Source organism: Trichechus manatus, unplaced genomic scaffold (genome assembly GCF_000243295.1).
Source record: "Trichechus manatus latirostris isolate Lorelei unplaced genomic scaffold, TriManLat1.0 scaffold00241, whole genome shotgun sequence".
Classification (NCBI taxonomy): Eukaryota; Metazoa; Chordata; class Mammalia; order Sirenia; family Trichechidae; genus Trichechus; species Trichechus manatus.
In genome coordinates this window covers 2,151,050-2,173,400 of record NW_004444177.1, presented here as the reverse complement: position 1 = coordinate 2,173,400, position 22,351 = coordinate 2,151,050, and the positions used below count along the sequence as shown (strand labels likewise).

General features: G+C 39.2%; 1 pseudogene; it reads right to left on the bottom strand.

Annotated features, from left to right (window-relative positions):
* Positions 1-9,947: 9,947 nt before the first annotated feature.
* Positions 9,948-18,521, bottom strand: LOC101355750 (protein Shroom3 pseudogene; annotated as a pseudogene).
* Between the last annotated feature and the right edge of the window lie 3,830 nt (positions 18,522-22,351).

The following is a 22,351-nucleotide window of genomic DNA, read 5'->3' as shown; positions in this document are numbered from 1 at the left end:
TTTTTTTATCCAATCTGCCACTTTCTGTCTCTTTATTGGTGCATTAAGTCCGTTTACATTCAGTGTAATTATTGATAGGTATGAGTTTAGTGCTCTCATCCTGATATCTCTTTTTGTGTGTTGTTCACAGTTTCTTTGTTCTCCTCAATTTTCTGTGCTGAGTCATTTTTCTTTATGTATTTTTTTTTATCTTTTTCTTTGTAGACTTTGTGTTTTTATGTTTTTTACTTTTTTTATTTTGATTTGTAGGATTGTTAGATTCCTTTGTGGTTACCTTAATATTCACCCTTATTTTTCTAAGTTTATACCCATCTTTTATTACTTTATATCGTCTTAACTTCCCCTCCAAATAGAAAATCAGTGTCTCTATTTTTTAAGTCCCTCTTTTTTTGTTTTAATATTATCCTTTTTTTTTAATATATGGATATCTGTTTCCCTATTTTCAATGTTTTAGCTTTGATGTAATTTTGATTTCCGTATCTGAGTCAATATCTGGTTGCTCTGTCCTGTGTTCTAGTCTTGCGTTGTTAGCTGGTGTTATTGATTGTCTAACCGTAGGACTCTCTTCAGTATTTCTTGTAATTTTGGTTTGGTTTTTTTGCAAATTCTCTGAACTTCTGTTTATCTGGAAATGCACTAATTTCTCCATCATATATGAGAAACAGTTTTGCTGGACATATAACTCTTGGCTGACAGTTATTTTCCTTCAAGGCTTTAAATATGTCATTCCATTGCCTTCTAGCCTGCACGGTTTCTGCTGAGTAGTCCAAGCTTATTCTAATTGACTCTCCATTGTAGATGACTTTTCTTTTATCCCTAGTTGCTCTTAAAATTCTCTCTTTATCTTTGATTTTGGTAAGTGTGATTATAATATGTCTTGGTGACTTTCTTTTGGGATCTACATTATGTGGGGTTCGATGAACATCTTGGATAGGTATCTTCTCATCTTCCATGACATCAGCGAAGTTTTCTGTCAACAAATCTTCAACAATTTTCTCTGTATTTTCTGTTATCCCCCACCCCGATTATGTTACTCCAATCACTCATAAGTTATTTCTCTTGATAGTGTCCCACATGACTCTTAGAGCTTTCTTTGTTCTTTTTAATTGTTTTATCTGATTTTTCCTCAAATAAGTTGGCATCAAGAGCTTTATCTTCAATGTCACTAATTCTAACTTCTACTGCCTCAGTTCTGCTCCTATGACTTTCTATTGAGTTGTCTAATTCTGAAATTTTATTGTTAATCTTCTGGATTTATGATTGCTGTCTCTCTATGGATTCTTGCAGCCTATTAAATTTGGCATTATGTTCTTGAATAACTTTTTTAAGTTCCGCTACTGTTGTGTCTGTATGTTGCCTGGCTGTTTCTGTGTTCTGTCGAATTTCCTTTCTTATTTCTAGAAGAGTTCTGCATATTAATCTTTTGTATTATGCCTCTGGTAATTCCAAGAAGTTCTCTTCCTCCAGAGAATTTATTGATTCTTTATTTTGTGAACTTGCTGAAGCCATCGTGAACTGCCTCTTTATGTGACTTGATATTGACTGTTGTCTCCAAGCCATCAATAATTTATTATAATTTTGTTTTGTGTTTGCTTAGTGAGACCTAGCTTCTTATTTTGTTTTGTTTTGATATGCCCAGATAGGCTGCTCATGTGCAGTAGTGTGATTTTTGACACCGTTGGATCTCTAATGTCTTGTCATCAGGTAGTTATTTCTGTAACTAAGTATGTGCACACAGGATTCCATTAAATTTTCCTATGTGGGTTCAGCTCGGGTGTTCAGGCAGTCGGTCACTAAGTGTGTGATGCAGACTCTCATCCCCAGTCCTAGAGGGGCATGGGTGATTGGTGCAGTCACTGGACTCTGGCTGTGGTGGGGGATTATGTGCTGAGCCAGGCAGGGGGCTGACGGCTGCCCCTGAGAGTCTGAAAGGAAAGCATGTCCCTATTCTCTAGGGTGAGTAGGTAGGTGAGTTTTGCAGCTGGACTAAGAGCACCCCACTCTGTTGGCTGCAAAGACTCGAGGGCACCACTTTTTCTTGGACTCCTGTAGCAGGTGACTAGGTACTTTAGGTGCTACCACCAGTCCTCAAGACCATGCTGCAGATTGATAAAAGTGCTTACTTAAGGGGCAGGGCTGTTTCAAGGGTCGCAAATCTGCCCGTTCACAGCTGAAGCAGTTGAAGTTAAACTTCAGACATTAGCCCTGTTTTACTGTGGTAGTGAGGGCTAATGCTGTTGAGATGGGTCCCCACAAGTCTATACAGGGGTGGAAGGCACTCAGAGTCTGCGGACCCCTGATATCTGCGGCCAGCAAAGGAGCTGTGCTGACCCTGTGTTCCTGGCCTAGGGAAGCCAGCAGCCTATTTGTTCCCTCTCCAAGGCCTGGAGAATTGGTCAGGGCACCTTTTGGGATCTACTTCCGGCCCAGTGGAGTCCCGGTGCAGAGCACAGAGGGAGGAGGTATTTAATCCCCGTGAAAGGGTGCACACACGTACTTATCCTAGCCTCTTGGGAGCTGCTCTTCACTGGTTCAGAGTGTACAAGCAGAGTCTCTGCTGCCGGGTCTCTCTTGATGTGGAAACTGCTTCCTGAGCATGCACAGCACAGCTGTTTGCCTGCTTCACCATGGACTGGCATGGCTGTGGCTCTGCAGTTTCACCACTATGGCTCTAGCCTTCCTTATCTCTTCCAAATGGTCTTCCTCTTCTGTCTCACTCAGACAGATTTCTTAACCTTGCCTTGTTCAGGGCTGGCAGATGTTTACATAGAATCAAATCACTTGTTTTTCCAGGTCTTTGTTGTAAGAGGGATACCGGAAGCTTCTAACTACTCTGCCATGTTGACCACGCCCCCTGTATGACGTCTTTGATGTTATTCCACAGATTGTTTGGTCTTCAGTCATTAGTGTTCAATGCATCAAATCTATTCTTGAGATAGTCTCTAAATTCAGGTGGGATATACTCAAAGTCATACTTTAGATCTTGTGGACTTGTTCTAAATTTCTTCAGCTTCAGGAAGAAGTTAGTGTATATGAAGCTGGATTATATGAAAAAGAATGTGGCATCAGGGTTCGAGGAAGACTCAATAATAACCTGCGATATGCAGATGACACAACCATGCTTGCTGAAAGTGAAGATGACTTGAAGCACTTATTGATGAAGATCAAAGACCACAGCCTTCATTAAGGATTATACGTCAACATAAAGACAACAAAAACTCTCACAGCTGAACTCATAAGCCACATCATGATAAAGGGAGAAAATATTGAAGTTGTAAAGGATTTCATTTTACTTGGCTCCACAATCAATACCCATGGAAGCAGCAGTCAAGAAATCAAACAACACATTGCACTGAGCAAATCTGCTGCAAAAGTGTTTAAAAAGTAAAGTATTAAAAAATGTTAAAAAGCAAAGATGTCACATTAAGAACTAAGATGTGCCTGACCCAAGCCATGGTGTTTTCCATCCCCTCATATGCATGAGAAGGCTGGACAATGAATAAGGAAGAATGAAGAGTTGATGCCTTTGAATTATGGTGTTGGTAAAGAACATTGAGTATACCATGAACTTCCAGAAAAGCAAACAAATCTGTCTTGGAAGAAGTACAACCAGAATGCTCATTAAAGGAAGGATGGTTATACGTTGTCTCACATACTTCGGACATGTTGTCAGGAGGGACCAGTCTCTAGAGAAGGACATCATGCTTGGTAAAGTAGAGGGTCATTTGTGGGGATATGTGCCATTTAAACATGGCTGCACTATTGACAACTTCCGCCCCTCAAAGGCCCATATGCTACACACAACATGTTGAGACTTGTCAGTGATGAGAAGGAGATTAGGCACGACTTGTTTTTCCAAACTTATTGTCTCATTACTGATTGGCTTATTTACCTGAAGTCCATTCTCCCTTGCCCAAAACTTATTGTTACTCACCCAAAGCCCATTGTTCTGTTATTTGCTTCACTGCTTGCTGTATTGACTATAAATAAACTCCTGGGACTGAAGCCGGGGTCGACTCTTCGGAGTGACCCTTCTTGGCCCCACTTCTCTGTAAGAGTTGTGTAGTTGGCTACCGCCGCCGTTCCGACAGTCATTGAAAGTGAAGAAGACCCTTGACGAGATGGATTGACACAGTGGCTGCAACCATGGGCTCAAGAATAGCAATGACTATGAGGATGGCACAGGAATGGGCAGTGTTTCTGTTGTACATAGAGTCGCTATGACTCAGAACCAACTTGACGGCACCTGACAACAGCCGTGGTCTGGAGCATGTGGTGACATTGTTTTCAAGGTAAAGGACAAGTTATTACACTTTACACCTTTTAACACAAAGAAAGAAGCACTCTGTTCTTGGCAGAACTTTTTGGTTTTGGAGTCAGTACATTCTAAACTTGGAAAAATTTCTCCAATCCATTTTATTAGGGGGCCATGGAACACTGCCAATTTTTAGGAGGGCCCAAGAAGAAAGGATAACTCTGAAGTAGGTTCAAAATGTAGTTAAACTGGCTCTGAAGCTTCGGCCACATGAAACAGCAGATCACAGTGTACTGAAGGTATATATGGTAGATAAGAACACTGTGTAGATTCTCTGGTCCCTGACAATCCGGTAAGCCTCAATCAGAGGGTCACAAGGTAGACCTCTAGCATCCTGGAGTGCAGCCTTACCATCTGCATCTGAGTTGGGTACAGTAGTGGAAACGATACCAGCAGTGACTTTCAGTGTCTTGTACTGAGGGGGTGGGGGGTTAGGGTAACAGCTGCAGCATCTGATGCCAATGATGGTGGCAGCAGTATTCTCATTAAGCTGTGTCTGTAGCATGTATGTTTATGTTTCTGGCTGTATAGATTTTAGGCATCATTCTTATACCCTCCTGGAAATTCTATGGAGTATCCAATATTTATACTACAAATTTCTCTTCAGCTGAGGCCATGAAAGTTAGTTTCTGTTGCTTATTACAAAGAATTGAAAAATTAAGGAATGGTAATGATTATCACTGCTCTGTTGCAAAGAAAGTTCATCAGGGGTGCAGGAACAAGAGCTGTCCCTAACCATTTGCTGTTGAGTCAATTCTGACTCATAGTGACTCTATAGGACAGAGTAGAACTGTCCACCAGAAGATAGGTTTAAACTTTACTGTGTTGCTGAGATATTTGAATAAAATGGAGTATAGTAAATGTAGGAGCCCTGGTAGTGCAGTCCTTAAGAGCTACAGCTGCTAACCAAAAGGTTGGCAATTTGAATCCACCAGCCAATCCTTGGAAACCATACGGGGCAGTTCTACTCTGTCCTATAGGGTCACTGTCATTCGAAATCTACTTGATGGCTATGTTTTTTTTTTTTTTTTAATAGTTAATGGGAACCATAGAATTAAAGACTTTTTGCTCTTTATGGAACCCTAGAAATCATATTGTTGAGTACTCTTATTTTTCACATTAAGAAATTAGTCCCCCAGAAACATTAACTATTTGTTTAAGTTTATCTGAATGCTTAGGGTCTAAGTCTATACAAAGACTCACGTACCCTAATGCCCAAGCCAACACCTTCCACTTTCCAGCCTCCTCAACCCTGTGCTTCTTCTTTATCTCTGTAAACACGCAAGCTGAGGGAGGCTTTCCCTTGTTAGCTTTATTACCTCAGAAGATCAAGTTGATGATCATTCAAATGAAAGTCATTCCCCTTATGTATGGAAAATAATTGCATTGCATGTTCCTCAGTAGTTACTGAGTTCTTTATAGACTACTTGTACAGTATGATGAAGGACTTTAAAAATTTCTCGGTAATTAAAATTGGTTCAGGGGAATATCAAGGAGTTAATCAGTAGGGTTTATTAATTAGCGTATCTCCAATGGAGCCATTATAACTAATTAATAATTTGGCACACAAAGGAATTGTGTAGTTTAAAAATCCATGACCCAATAGACTATATTGTCTCTTCTGCATCAGTTGCATTGAAGCTTATTAGAGAGATCTTAGATTATTAACCATCAGTTGAATAGTCTTGAATCTAAGCTGACCAAAGTAGTGTGTACATAAAGAAACACAATGAAAGACACTCTAAGAAACTTTCTATGAATTTATTTAAGTTAGAACACAATTTTTTCTGTTCGAATTGAAATAACTATATCGTTTAATTTTACTTTTAAAAAGCCAACAGCCAGTCCACTAAAGGAACTAATTCCTTGCAAATTTTCATATTTAAACACAGAGCAATTTTTTATATGACAGTGCTGAACAGTATTTTAAAGTCTAAGCAAACAATTGATTTTTAAACTATTGGGCTCTGCATAATGTTATAAGACAGCTCACTAATTATAAAAGAGTCAAGCAGTGGTTTCTAAAAATTCAAGGAAAATGTAAAAGCATTTGTTCCTGTTGTATTTTTATAAATACGCGCACACTACAAAGAGTGTGATTATAATCATTGTTTGTTTTAAACAACACATATTCCTTAAAAACAAATGAATCATTCAAGGCACATAGGCTAACTCCCCAACAGACTTGAAATTAAGCAAACCAAAAACCAAACCCGTTGCCTTCGAGTAGATTCCAGCTCATAGCAACCCTATAGGAAAGAGAAGAACTGCCCCGCAGGGTTTCCAAGGAGCAGCTGGTGAATTCTAACTGCTGACCTTTTGGTTAGCAGCCTAGCCCTTAATCACAGCACCACCAGCACTCCATACTTAAAATGAAAAGGGATAGTTTTCACGCCATCTATTTTTAAAGATTATAATCACTCTCAGGGCTTCAAGATGATAAATAAACTTTATTTTTTCATTCAAACCCACTTTACCACCACCCTCTTTCTTTTGAAAACACATCAGATGTTCAGTTCACAGAAATAGAATGGATGCCCACTCATAATACTTACTTTCATTAACTCACTAAAGTTCAGAATTCTCAGCATTAAAATCACCCTTTAAATGTTCTTGGAAGGTCCTTCCCTCCCCTTAATCAGATTGCAGAGTTTATGAACAAGAACTTTGGAGCCAGCCAGACTGGGCTGGCTCTAACCCTGGTGCTAATTAACTATGTGACCTTAGGTAAATTACATAATATTTTAAACATCAGGGTTCTCATCCTTACAAATGATAGAACAATATAATCCACTTCATGTAATTATTGTCACAATTAAATAAGACAAAACATACAAAGATCTTACATGGTAGCTAATACAAAGCAATTACTCAATAAAAGTATGCTTAGTGTTTGTATAAATAGTATATCATCATGAATAAAATAACCATATTTTATAGAAATTAGACTCAGGAAAGAAATCGTGTGATCCCATTCTCCACTGAATAATGACAAAGTAAGACAAGAATAAAAGACTGCTGACAAAAAATAATTAGAATGTGCTGGTAAAGTGAGCAATCTCAGCTTTCTGATCAACCTCATGAAACTTTAGGATATCTATGAGGTGGTAGAAGGAGCCCTGGTGGCACAATGTTTAAGTGCCCAATAGCCAACCAAAAGGTCAGAAATTTGAACCACCAGCCACTCTGGTGATGTGGCAATCTTCTTCTGTAAAGATTACAGCCTTGGAAACCCTATGGAACAGATCTACTCTGTTGAGTTGAAATTGACTCGACAACAATTGGTTTGGTTTTGGTTTATGCGGTGGTAAAGGACCGTTGGAGATGTTATGGATTGGATTGTGCCCCCCAGAAATATGTGTTGTAAACCCTAACCTCTATGCCCATGGTTATAATCCCATTTGGGAATGGATTATCTGTTATGTTAATGAGGCAGGATTAGTATAGGATGTATTTTGAGTCAATCTCTTTTGAGATATAAAAGAGATTAAACTCAAACTAGCAAACAGAGATGGGGAAGAGAGATGCCAAGCTACATGAAAATCGTGCAGGAGCAGAAGCTCGGAAGAGACGAAGACCTTCTTCCAGAGTCAACAGACAGAAAAAGCCTTCCCCTAGGACTGGCACCCTGAATTAAGACTTCTAGCCTCCTACAATGTGAGAAAATAAATTTCTTAAATTCACCCACTTGTGCTGTTTATGTTATAGCAAAAGTAGATAACTAAGACAGAATTTGGTACTGATAAGTTGGGGTGCTGCACTAACAGATACCTAAAATGTAGAAGCAGTTTTGGAATTGGGTAATGAGTGGAGGCTGGAAGAGTTTTAAGGTGCCCTGGTGGCTCAGTAGTTAAGAGCTCAAGCTGCTAACCAAAATGTCAGCAGTTCAAATCCACCAGCAGTACCTTGGATACCCTATGGGGCAGTTCTACTGTCTGCCCCTTGGAATTCTACAGGCAGGAAACAGGCCAAAGGAGTTACATCTGTTGTCTTCAAGAAAAGATAACTAAGACAGGAGAGAAAGTGGGAAAAACAGAAACTTTATGTACTCTACCATTTCATCAAAGACAATCTATAAAAAGTTGTATGCAGTAGCTATCTGTTTCATATCTGGGGATATTAAAACCAAACCAAACCAAAACACATTGCTGTCAAGTCATTTCCAAATCACAGGAGACTGAGTTAATTAATTCATAACGGGCTTCTTTGAAAACTTTGAATAAATTTTTTGAAAATTATAGGACCAAGGAAATATTTATTGTGTGTCTTAGTTATCTAGTGCTGCTATAACAAAAATAACACAAGTGGATGGCTTTAACAAACAGCAATTTATTCCCTCACAGTTTAGGAAGCTAAAAGTCCGAATTCAGTGGGCCAGCTCCAGGGGAAGGCTTTCTCTCTCTCATCAATCTTCCCTTGGTCTAGGATTTAATGAAATTTTAATTTTGTATGGTTTTCTTAGTACTTTTTCTGTGTTGCATGGTACATTATTTTTATACTCAGGGCTTCGCAGGGAAAATGATTGTCTTGTTTTTAAACTGAATCAGAAAGAATTTTGAGATTCTCCATTCAAAATTTCTCTGAGGGGTATTTATTAAACCGATCATACGTCTGAGCTTTTCTATGCTTATTTTCCTATAACAAGTAAGCACTAGTCACCTGTACCTTGACCCACTGATTCTTACACTTTAGTGTATAAGGAAATCAAGTAGATTTTGTTAAAATGCAGGCTCTGATTTGGTTAGTCTAGGGTGGAACTTAAGATTCTGAATTTCTAATAAACTTCCAGTTTATTTTGATGTTGTTATTCTAAAGTTAAAACACTCAGCTGCTAACCAAAAGGTTGGCAGTTTAAGTCCACCCAGAGACACCTCAGAAGAAAGAAGTAATGATCTACTTCCAAAAAACCAGCTACTGAAAACCCTATGGAGCACTGTTCTACTCTGACACACATGCATTGCCATGAGTCATAGTCGACTAGACAGCAACTGGTACTTGATGTTCTGCAAACCACATTTTGAAAAGCAAATTTCTACATCTAATTGACCACCCTCTGGAGAGAAAAGAGAAGAAACGTATAGAACACATCTGAATAATGTGACTTGAAATCTTATTTATCTAGTCAGACATTTTTCTCCTCTCCCATTAAAAGTAATGATTCAGTACAATGCTCAGTGCAGACATTCTTTACTAGTTATGCTAAACTATTTGGTTTTAATAAGAGGTCAGGGGATATTTTTTGTTTAGGGTTTCAAGATTATCTCAGGGCAATAGTTTTTTGGTCCCCCCCCACAATTATGGGGTTTATTAGAGAAGTAACAGTTACAATTCAGGCTCAAGAACACTCAGGCTATAGTTCTTCCATAAGTATAGCCCCTCTGCACCCATGCTCCTAGGCATGTCTCTCCCTGGCACTCAGTCTCTTGCCCAAAGGCACTCAGCTTTTTCTCTCCGTGGGCCGGAAGCCTCCCACGCTGTTTCCTGCTGCCCCGTCTCTTCCACCTTGGTGGTAGTGAGCTCCTCCTCTCTACTCTGGAATTGGCTCTCTTTTAAGGCAAAACTGACCAATCCCCTTGGTAGGATACAATTACCCTATCATACAATCACCTGGGTGGCAGTTACAAGACCATATCTAGAAAAGCCACATACAAAAATAATCAGTTATCAATCGCACCGCAGCTGTGGTATGGGGATCCTCATAAGCTTCACTGTCCAGCTATGACTCACACAAAGGTTGCGGAGGTGGTGGAGGAAAGTCATGGAAGCTATTCACAGGGGTTTCCAGGCTCAATGGAGGGGGTGGGGGTGGGGGAAGAGCTTCAAATGTGTGGGTGGAAGTGGCACTGGGTTGTAAGTCCTTTACAAACACTTCATCGTCATAATCCTCCTGAGGTGGTCGGGAGGCTTGCAGGTCCTACTAGGGTACTTTGAGGGAGATCCTCCCTGGATTGCTTGGGGCCCCAACAGGCATGTCTGGCTCAGAAGAGCTGCTTGAACTTGGAAGACTGATGTTTTTCATAGTGCTTCAGGTCTACAACCTCTGGCGACAAGAATTCCTCTCAGACTGCGTAGGCCCATTTTACTCGAGGGGGAGGAGGCCTCTGAGGCAGTGAGAACCTTTTCCTCATCCCCTCCTATTCTCTGGGTTGGCAGATTCCAGGCCTCTGGGACTTGGAGGCTGGCTCAGGCCGGGACTGTTGCTTCTGGGGGTTATTGTGGGGATGCAGGGTGAAAGAGGCTGTCGCCCTGGCTAGCCGTCCTTCTCAGCTTGCTGGTCAGTAGCAGCCTGTGAACAGTAGGTGGAGGGCACAGTGGAAGGCAGAGCAGTGCTGGGTGGGGTCAGTGGTCCCACCCTGGTGTCTGTAAGATTGCCCTGCATTCCTGCTGGCAGTGGCCTGGGGCAAGGTGTCCTGCTAGCTTATCTCTAAGGGTCCAGTGTTCCAGGACATTCACTGGGAACTGAGGGGCCACCAATTGCTCTGCAGCCTGCGCCACCCCAAGGAGGGCTAGGATGGTGTGTAAACACTGGCATCTCTTCACAGCCTCTTTCTGAACGACTCAGTGACCTAGATCGAGGGCCAGCCAAGGAGCATGGATCCTTCACAAGAAGACCAAAGCTACTGTAATCCACATAAGCATATCCTGGTGCTTTTTGTCTGCAGTGGGAGACGATCTGGACCGCACGTGGACAGGGACGGCCAGGACGTCCGAATGTTCCAGCCGGTCCTCGGCCAACTTGGACTTCCTGGCCCTCCTTGCTGTGGCTCCCCAGGAGGATGGCTCCCTAGGGGGTCCTGTCCACCCTCTGGGGACCCTGAGGCCCGCAGTTGGCTCCACGGAGCAGCTCGGTCTGGGTCGGCTTCCTTGAAGCCTAGTGGTCCCCGCACCTCCATTTCCAGAGGAGGTGGCGGCTGGCAAAAGAGCTGCTGTGATACCAAGGGGCCCCTGGTGCTGCCCCCAACCACCAGTGCCGCCTCCAGCGGGAGGGAGGCCTTCCTGCTAGGCTGCAGTCTCGGCTCCCGCAGTGAGTTAAGGCTAGATATAGAGGCCTTCGGCGCCGTGGGGCAGGCTGTAGATAGGTGCTCTGGGCGCGTTCCCACAGAGCTCCCGGGTCCTGGAAGCCGCGGAGGATGAGGGCCGCTTTCCAGTCTCGCACTAAGCGTAGTCGGCCAGGGGGCTCTTCTGGAACTGCTTCAGCTCCAGGTCCTACATGCTGAGTGTCCAGCAGTCCTTCCCGTCTTGTTCGAAGATCCCAGAGCGGTTGGCGGTCAGTCATGAAGGTCTTCAGAAAATGCAGCCTCTTCCTCTGGACCCAAGTGCGTTGGCTCAGCCTCCTCCGAGACCCCCACGTAGTTCATCTTCTCTGGCTCCAAGTAGGAAAGCTTCTTCTGCTTGGGGGGGGGGGGGTCACGTGCTGATGTGCCCATCTCTGAGGAGTGAGAGGGGCTAGCTGGGCCGGTTCACCCTTGGCCGGGGTCAGCTGTGCCTCTTACAGGGCGTGTGTGGGGACTGGGAGGCCACCGCTGGCGCCTTGGGAATCCGCAGCCCCACGTGGGCCAAGGCAGCCCGGGACGCCAGGGCCTGGATGCTCTGGGAGCCACCAGTTCGAGGTCCCTCCATCGAAAGGATCTGGTCAGGGCAATAGTTTTGAGGGTTCATCCAGCCTCCATGGTTCCAGGAATTCTGAATTCTATGCAAATTTAAAATTCTGTTCTGCATTTTCTCTATATGGGATCAAATTAACAATGCAATTCAAAAGATTAGGTGGGAAACTTAGGGGGCAGTGAGTTTATATTAATGGGGAGGAACAATTCAGAAAATGTGGGTGAGAATGGTTGCACAACTTAAAGAATGTAATCAAAGTCACTGAGTTGTACGTGTAGAAATTGTTGATTTACTGTCTGTTCTGCTGTGTATACTCTCAGCAACAACAATAAAAAGAAAATAAATTATACATATAAAAAGTAAAGATCCAGACAACAGGGAATATCCATCCATCAGTCCATCCATCCATTTACACCCATACATACATTAATTCAAGAAATATTTATTGAGCATCTTCCATGTGCAAGGGAATAATGTTCTAGGCCTAAGACTCAAAGTCCATATCCTAGTAAACCATAGCTTCTGATAAGGACAATATAGTGTAAATATATAAATAGATACATGAAAAGATAATTTTAGACTGTGATAATTTCCTTAATGAAAATAACACAGAAAAAAGGAAGAGAAGGTGGTAGAGGCAATATTACAACTGCCTGGGCTCTTGTACTCCAGATCTGTAATTTGAATGGGCAAGTGACCTGTGCGGTAGGAGCTGCGCATTCCTCCTTATATTCTCCTCTTTTAAAATGCACAGGTGATTGAATGAGGTGATCTTTGAAAGACTTAGTGACATGCCTAGCACATGGAAAACACTTAATAATTGTTAGTTATTATTATTTCCTGATGCAGAGAAAGAAATCCCAAGCAGATAAATTTTATGAAAATGTAAAAACATTTAATATGCTCATGGACTAGAGAGCAGTGAACAATTTGAGAAATTCAGTGTTTCAGAAATTTTGGATGGGTGTGGCTAGAAATGAGATTTTAAAAATCAGTTAAGATTTTAGAGTTGGGTTATTAAGGACAATTATGTCTCCTACTAAGGAATATGCTATAATCTTGACCTTGAAGTTTTCAAACTTCAGTGCACAAAATAATGCAGATATCTTGTTTTAACTTCAGAGCTTCTCATGCAGTCATTTTCATTTTGAATAAGAATTTAAGACAAATGTTCCTTTGGACAAGAGGAAACTAAGAGTTTTAAAGCAGTAAAATGTGTGCAGTACTATAGATCAAAATGTAATAGTGTTAATGTAATTATAAACTGTAAGAGAAAGTCCAAAAAAGTATTTCAAATAGAGCACAAACAAAAATTACCTAGTTGGTATGGGAGAAAGTAACAGAAAGCCATTTTGAGCAGATAGGATCAAATTATAATAGCATTTGTTAAGAAGTAATTATTTTATAAGTGAAATTAATGATGAGCCCATAGTTAAAACTGACTGAAAGTTCAAACAGAAATTGTTTGGCTACACAGAATTCTGAAGATTCAATATTCCAGAGCATGTGACCTGTAGAAAACTGAATAAACGTACAAAGTGGTCTGGCAGAATGTCAATTGACCCCATGTCTTCATCTCAAAAACACTACAACTGGCCTTGAAAGTTTTATTAAAAATCTATTTCACTTTCTGGTTTTCAGCAAATCAATTTTAGAGAAATCTTTTCACTTTCCCTAGATCAGAGACCCTGAACATAATAAGGATTTTCATTTCAGACAAACCAATTGGCTTTGGAGAATATATGGATGAAATAACCCTCACTTGAAGATTAAGAATCACCCACCTTCTCTGTATAGCAATCTTATGAGACATTAATTGATTAATAAGACACAGGTCAAATGGAAACACACCAGCCTAAGGACAAGGACGAGGAGGCAGGAGGGGAAAGGAAAGCTGGTAATGGAGAACCCAAGATCCAGAAGGGGAGAGTGTTGAAACATCATGGGGTTGGCAGCCAATGTCACAAAACAATATGTGTATTAATTGTTTAATGAGAAATTAATTTGCTCTGAAAATCTTCATCTAAAGCACAAAAAAAAAAAAAAAAAAAAAGATTACTAATCATGTTAAGAGAGTCATTGAGTGGGATGTCCTGGCAGAAGACCTTTCACTATTCCTGAAGCTGAACCTGCCTCCTGCTTCACCAAGACAAGAGTGATTACCATTTTGAACTGTCTGTGAAAAAAGAAATCCATTTCTCAATTTGTTAGTCAGATTACCAACTTTGTTTTTTTAGGAAGAGAATGTTGATACTGATGTGGCAGTTGGACTGGAAAAGCAAGAGCAGAGTATTCTGAAAAAGGGGGAAGGGAGGCTAGTTTATAGTATTTGTCAGTTTCCTTGGTGTAAATACTCCCACTAAGGTCAATTTCAAGCTTCCAAAGATTTAACAACCAGCTCACAAAATTCTTGCATATTCAACCATTCGTTCCTGCAGGACAGTACAAGTGGGCTCTAGAACAACACTGAGCAAGAGAAGCTCATAGTGAACAGGTAGGAAGCTATGAAATAATACAAGATATTGAAGACTAGTGGAAAGTGACAGAGCTAATGCAACAAAATTAGAATGGGAGAAAACATCCAGATTTGATAGACATTTCTGGAATTAATTGATATGATCCGATAACTGATTAACTATCAGAATAAAGATAAATCAGAATCAAAGAATAATACCATAGTTTTCAACTTGAAAGATTGAATGAATGGTGGTACCTGTGATTGTGATTCTAGAAAAAAGGGGACAGAAAGTTTGGGAAAAAAATGGTTCAATTATGTTTTCAACATCTTAAGTTCAGTAAGCACTATATATGATGGTTTCGGGTTGGGAGAGAGGACCAGCAGTGAGATGCAAAAATATAAGCCAGCGTGTAGATATTTTTTATTACTCGGCGGGTTTTCAATCTAGATATTTTTATAAGCCTTTCTAACAACATACAGTCAATGTAGTATGCATTACTTCTTACCTGTAAATTTACTTCACTCTTCATATTCTGTTTTAAAATTAATGGTATCATCTACTAATCTCCCAGGGTAGATCTTGAAGGAGTTCTTGAGTCTTTCATCTCCCTAATCTCATCCCGTCTAAGTGTCCATTACTTTCTTTGAGTCTGTAGACAAAGTAGTCATAGATTTGTTCTCTCCTCTCCACGTCGAGTTTACTGTCTTAATGACTAACTCCAGACATAAGCAGTAGTGGGAGCCAGAATATCTTCCCCAGAAATGTATCTTTCACATTTCTGCCACACTTAACTTCTTTTAAGAGTCAAGATGTCCTTGTTAGCAAAGCTGCATTTTTTGGACCATATTAACAGGAATGTGGCCAGGATGATGAAACAACTAGAAATCAAAGCATGTGATGAATAGTTAATGAACTAAAGATTTTAGCTTGCAGAAGAGAAGTCAGGGATGCAGGGGGAATAAGAAATTGGAGAGAGAGACTACATGATAGTTGTCATCAAGTAATAAAAAAAAACATTATCTGAAAAAGTTATCAATCTGTATGCTCACAGAAGTACACAGGAAGTAATTGGGAAGGCAATATTAAAAAGATTTTGGTTCTGTGTAAAGAGGGCTTTCAGCGCTAGTCAAAGGTGGAACCGAGTACCATGGGAGTTTCTGGAGGTATTTTGAGGAGTGGGTAATCACTCAGGACAGTTATTTTAAAAGTAGTTCTAGTACTAAATGAGTGTGGGGCTGGCTGGCATTTAAAGGCCCCTTTCGATGGGGAGTTCTATGATTCTCTGGAATCAATTTTCCCTACAAAATTGTGACTCTTCCCTGATGAATATGTTCATGTTTTTCCCAAGCACTTTAAGAAATGCCAGTGTTGTAAACCAGTAACATGAAGTAAGAAACATTAATATTCTCTTTGGCAAGAGAGTTATGTTGAATAAAAGTGCCTCTATGCTAACAGAAAGAATATGTGCTTTCCAGTTTGGTACATGCAGAGATCTCATTAGTTCTAAATTTAGAAAGAAGCTTTACTGTTGGAGGGACTCCAAACTACATCCCATGATGTCCTTGTTAGAAAAAAAATGATGGAGAATTCTATTTTTCTGTTGTTTTTGTGCGTGGGTGCAGAGGGAAAGACTCATGCTCTTTTATAACAGCTAATTCCATCTATTCACAATTACTGAATAGGTGTACCAATCTAATGATGCTAAGTACACAGTAGGTGTACAATTAATGCTTTTAGTTTGATGGCTTTTATAGTTCGTACTTGGCAGATGTAAATATGTTAGCAAATTCCCAGAATGTCTTGATTTAAATCAACTACTATGTTTTCTTTCATGGCATACTGCCTGGAAATGCTGCAGTGGTCAATGAGAAGATTCCATTGCCTTTCGACAAAGTTTTATTGAGCACCTACTAGGTTCAAGGATAAGTAAACTGTGACAAACAGAATGTGCATTCAAGTTTCTGTATTCGAGGAACTCAGTCTTGGCAAACAAACACATTTGAGTAAGTAATGTATAAGCCACTGTTCAGAAAGCCTGTTATTTTGCATGAATTCACCTAGCGCTCTTAAAAATATAACTACATGGATAGTCTAAAACTCTCTAATCAACATTGCTTAGAATTATTGAATAATTTTAATTAAAATAGTTCAGTGTAGTATAGTATTTTCCCATATATTCCTTCTCCATTAATATCAGAGTAAATTATTTTTTAAAAACGTTTTATGTTTACTTTTTAAAGTTAATAAATAATAAATTACAATTAGTAATGGTTCAATTCATTTAAAATATTAATTTTTAAAGTGTCTCCAGTATTTTGTCAAAAAATGTTAAGAAAGTGTTACCTACAGAGAATGCGAAACCTTGGTAATATTCCCGTCATCATCTGTTAGACTAGCTCTCTCTTCACTGTTATCAACAGCTGAAGGGTGACATCATCAGAGAATTCCAAGTTAGCCTTGTCAGCAGGAAAAGTGCTAAAGTGGGAGACCAATAGCACCTAAGACAGTGCGAACAACCTGAGCATCCTCAGATAGAGGAGAACCCATTGCCATCAAGTCGATTCCAACTCATAGTGACCCTGTAGTACAGAATAGGGTTTCCATAGGGTAGGAAACCATAGGGTTTCCAAGGAGCGCCTGTTGCCTGGTGGATTTGAACTGCCCATCTTTTGGTTAGCAGCCACACCACCAGGGTTTCTGATACAGAAGTTGGGTAAAATAACGTGGCAGTTGATACTGATATACAAACTAAATAATTTACGTAACCAGGATGTCACAAGTGTTACAATGCCATCTGAGCTATTTCCCTCTTCTTCCTTTTTCCCAGTGTATCCTTAGTGAGTTAACTGTAAAATGGGTTCAGTGTATAAGGGTAGACCTCATATTAGAACTCTTATTTACACACTTAAGTGGCAGATTTTCTTTTTTTACATTGTATTAGCTTAAACATATAGACAATTGTGTTTTAGATAATGTCAATATGTTAGGAAGAGAGGTGATAATGGTGGTTACTAGAGACCACTGTGTATACAAGATATCTACAGTTGGGTAGAAGGAAAAAAATATTCAAGTATTTTCTTCCTCAAAAAATCCACCTGGGATTTTGAGACGATAACATTAAATTGACAATCCAATATGTTGTTATTGTTATTTGCCATTCCAACCCAATCTAATATGTGCATAATCATTATTTAATAATAATTAGTAACCTAATAATATTAACTAACCATGGGATGTTTCTCCATTTATTCAGATTATTTTTAAGTGCCTTTTATAAATTTAAGTTTTTCTTCAGAGAGATCTTTGACTTTTTTCTTTAGTTAATTCTTAAAAATACTACAGTTTTTACTGTTAATGCAAGTATCTTCTTTATTAATATTATATTTTCTAATTTATTACTTCTGGTATATAAAAATACTAATATTTTCTATTTGATTATTATTCAGTTGTCTTGCTACTTTCCTTTATTTATTCTAATAATTGCTTTATTTGGCTTTTCTTTGTAGATTACCATGTCATCCACAAACACTTTCTATTGAACTGATCTTCATTTGGTTTAAGTGTCATACGTTTATATTAATAAAATATTTATGTTTATATTTATAAAATGTTTATAGTTTATTCTTATAATGATTTCCTTTAGCATAAAACTCCAATTTTGGCTTAAATATATTTATCAATTTTATAACTTTATTACTATCCATAACTTCCCACATGACATGTACATCAGCATGCTCACACACATACACAAAAACACAATCTCACATCAGGTTGATATTACATGGCTTTTTCCTTCTAAGTTGTTATGAATACATTTTTTTCTCCACTTTTTCTTTAGGAAATAATAGATTTTAATAATTTAATTAGCCTTTTTTAAATTTTTTTTTGCTAAATTTTTCTGGATTTATTCTTTTTCTTCTTTGGAAGTTTCTTGCAAAAGGATTTTCAACGTTGGTCTTTATGAAGCAATACTTTGAAGCCTTTTTATGAGTGAGATTATCATTGTTCTGACTCTATTTTACATGACAATTTGGTTGGTCATAAAATTATAGGTTCAAAGTTTTATCTTTTCCTTACTTCATCTTCTTCTTGCATCCAGTTATGTCTATCTGATTTTTACCTTTGTACACGGTTCTGCTCATTATCTCTGAATGCATTTAAATGATCATTTGAGTATATATATTCTTCAATTTCCTTACAATGTCTAAATATGCAGATTGTTTTTTTCAACCCTTTACAGTAATCTATAAGCTATTTAACTCAGATGTCTTTCAACTTTCTTTAAAACTGTAGTTTTCAAAGTAGGGTCTTCAGAAGCTTCAATTTTGTTAGAAATACAAATTTTTATACTCTACCTCAGACATACTGATCAGAAATTCTAGGGGTGGAGCCCAGTGTTTTAGAAGCCTTCTAAAGTTTGAAAACAATTGCTTTATACGTCCCTGGGTGGTGCAAGTGGTTAATGCACTCGCCACTAACCAAAATGTTGGAGGTTTGTGTCCACCCAGAGGTTCTTCAGAAGAAAGACCTGAAAAATCAGCCACTGAAACCCTGTGGAGCACAGTTCTACTCTGACACACATGAGTTTGCCATGAGTCAGAGTCGACTAAATGACAACTGACTTATTTTTCCAGATGTTGATGTTTCTTAAAAATGTTAATCTTTTCCTGCTGCTTTATCTGAGGGTTCCTCAGGGATCTTTCCACCCATTAATCATGCTTAAGCTTTATCAATCTTACTTTTTCCCCAATGTTTGTTCCCTAAATTTAAACTACTCTATGTAACTGCTAATAGTTATATTTAATATTTTATAAAATCTTATTCCTTTTTCGGATGAAAAATGCACTCACTTATCTCTTTAAAATATTTTGTTTCTTTTAAGTTCCTTGCCTATTATGACAACACAGCTTCTTATGGCATAAACTGCTCCATGTGTTGTGTTGGGATTCTTGTCTTGGTTATAATCCTTGAGAATTAAGTCATTTTCTCTGTGAACTCGTTTTCCCTTGGGATATCACTTACCATCTCTGGTAACAAGTATTATGAAATACCAAAGGACGGACCCTAGGTTGTGTGCCTCTAGGTGATTTTAAGTAGAAGGAAGAGGATGTGGTCAAAGTAGAATGTACCAAAGATTTCAGAACCACTGTTGATAACTTATCTCCATAACTGTAACTCAGTCTATCAATGTTTTATTTTTAAACATTTATGGGAAAGCAGACTTGACAGGCACATTTTTTTTTTTTTTAATTCAGTAGAATAAGCATGGTTCAGGATATTCTTTTTTTTATTTCTTCCCATAAAAAATTTATACATACATTGTTATGTGAGTCTAATTGCTCTCCCCATACTGTGACAGCACACTGCTCCCTTCCACCCCTGATTCCCCATGTCCATTCAACCAGCTCCTAACCCTCTTTTCCCATCTCACCTCTGGACAGAAGCTGCCCGTTTAGTCTCTTGTATCTACTTGAGCTAAGAAGCACACTTCTCACGAGTATCACTTTATGTCCCACAGTCCAGTCCAAACCCTGTCTGAAGAGTTGGCCTCAGAAATTGTTTTAGTTCTAGGCAGATAGAGAATCCAGGGGCCGTGCTTTCCGGGGTTCCTCCAGTCTCAGTCAGACCATTAAGTCTGGTCTTCTTACTAGATTTTGAGTTCTGCACCCCACGTTTCTCCTGCTCCATCTGGGACTCTCTGTTGTGTTCCCTGTCACGGAGGTCATTGGTGGTTAACTGGGCCCATCTAGTTCTTCTGGTCTCAGGCTGATGAAGTCTCTGGTTTATGTGGCCCATTCTGTCTCTTGGGCTAATTCTTTCCTTGTGTCTTTGATGTCCTTCATTCTCCTTTACTCCAGGTGGTTGGGACCAATTGATGCATCTCAGATGGCTGCTTGCAAGCTTTTAAAACCCCAGATACCACTTACCAAAGTAGGATGCAGAACATTTTCTTAATAAGCTTTGTTATGTCAATTGACCTACGTGTCCCCTGAAAGCATGGTCCCCAGAGCCCTACTCCTGCTACTGTGTCCCTCAAAGTGTTTGATTTTATTCAGAAAACTTCTTAGTTTTGGTTTAGTCCTATTGTGCTGACTTCACCTGTAGGGTGTGCTGTCCTTCCCTTCACCTAAGAAAATTCTTACCTACTACTTAGTAAATAACACTCACCCTCCCTCCTCACCCTCCTAACCATCAAAGAATGTTGTCTTCTATGTTTAAAACTTTTCTTGAATTCTTGTAATAGTGGTGTTATACAATATTTGTCCTTCTGTGACTGACTCAATTCACTTAGCATAATGCGCTACAGATTCTTCCATGTTATGTTTCACAGCTTCATCGTTGTTCTTTATGGTTGCATAGCAGTCCATTGGGTGGCTGTACCATAATTTGTTTATACATTTATCCATTGATGGGCACCTAGGTTGTTTCCATCTTTTGCTATTGTGAACAGCGCTGCAATGAATACGGGGATGCTTTTATCTATTCATGTGACGGCTCTTATTTCTCTAGGATATATTCCAAGGAGCGGGGTAGCTGGATCATATGATACTTCTATTTCTAGCTTTTTAAGGAAGCACCAAATCAACTTCCAAAGTGGTTGTACCATTTTACATTCCCACCAACAGTGTATAAGTGTTTCAGTCTCACCACAACCTCTCCAGCATTTATTATTTTGCGTTTTTTGGGTGAATGCTAGCCTTGTTGGGGTGAGATGATATCTCGTTTTAGTTTTGATTTGCATTTCTCTAATGGCTAATGATCATGAGCATTTCTTCATGTGTCTGTTAGCCACCTGAATATCTTCTTTGGTGAAGTGCTTGGTCATATCCTTTGCCCATTTTTCAATTGGGTTATTTCTGTTTTTGTTGTTGAAGTTTTGCAGTATCTTGTAGATTTTAGAGATTAGATGCTGATCAGATTTGTCATAGCCAAAAATTTATTCCCAGTCTGTAATTTGTCTTTTTACTCTTTTGGCGAAGTTTTTTGATGAGCATAAGTGTTTGATGTTTAAGAGCTCCCAATCATCTAGTCTCTCTTCTGGTGCTGATGTGTTGTTACTTATTGTTCGTATTGTGTTTATGCCATGTGTTAGGGCTCCTACCATTGTCCCTAGTTTTTCTTCCATGATCTTTATTGTTTATGACTTTATATTTAAGTCTTTGATCCATTTTGAGTTAGTTTTTGTGCATGGTATGAGGTATGGGTCTTGTTTCAGTTTTTTGCAGATGGATACCAATTATGCCAGAACCATTTGTTAAAGAGACTGTTGTTTCCCCAATCAACGGACTTCGGGCCTTTGTCAAATATCAGCTGCTCATAGGTGGATGAATTTATTTCTGGATTCTCAATTCTGTTCCATTGGTCTGTGTATCTTTTGCAGTACCAGTACCAGGCTGTTTTGACACCATGGTGGTATAATAGTTTCTAAAATCAGGTAGTGTGAGGCCTCCCACTTTGTTCTTCTTTTGAGTAATGCTTTGCTTATTCGGGGCCTCATCAATTTCCATATAAAATTGGTGATTTGTTTCTCTATCTCATTAAAAAAATGCCAGTGGAATTTGGATTAGGATTGCATTGTATCTGTAGATAGCTTTGGGTAGAATTGACATTTTCACGATGTTGAGTCTACCTATCCATGAGCAAGGTATGTTTTTCCAATTATGCAGGTCTCTTTTGGTTTCTTGCAGTAGTGTCTTGAGTTTTCACTGGGTAGATCTTTTATGTCTCTGGTTAGATTTATTCCTAAGTAATTTATCTTCTTGAGCACTATTGTAAATGGTATTGATTTGTTGATTTCTTCTTTGAGGGTTCCTTTGGTGGTGTAAAGGAATCCGACTGATGTTTGTATGTTTATCTTGCATCCTGAAACTTTGCTGAAATCTTCTGTTAGTTCCAGTAGTTTTCTTGTGGATTCTTTGGGGTTTTCTGTGTATAAGATCATATCATCTGCAAATAGAGATACTTTGACTTC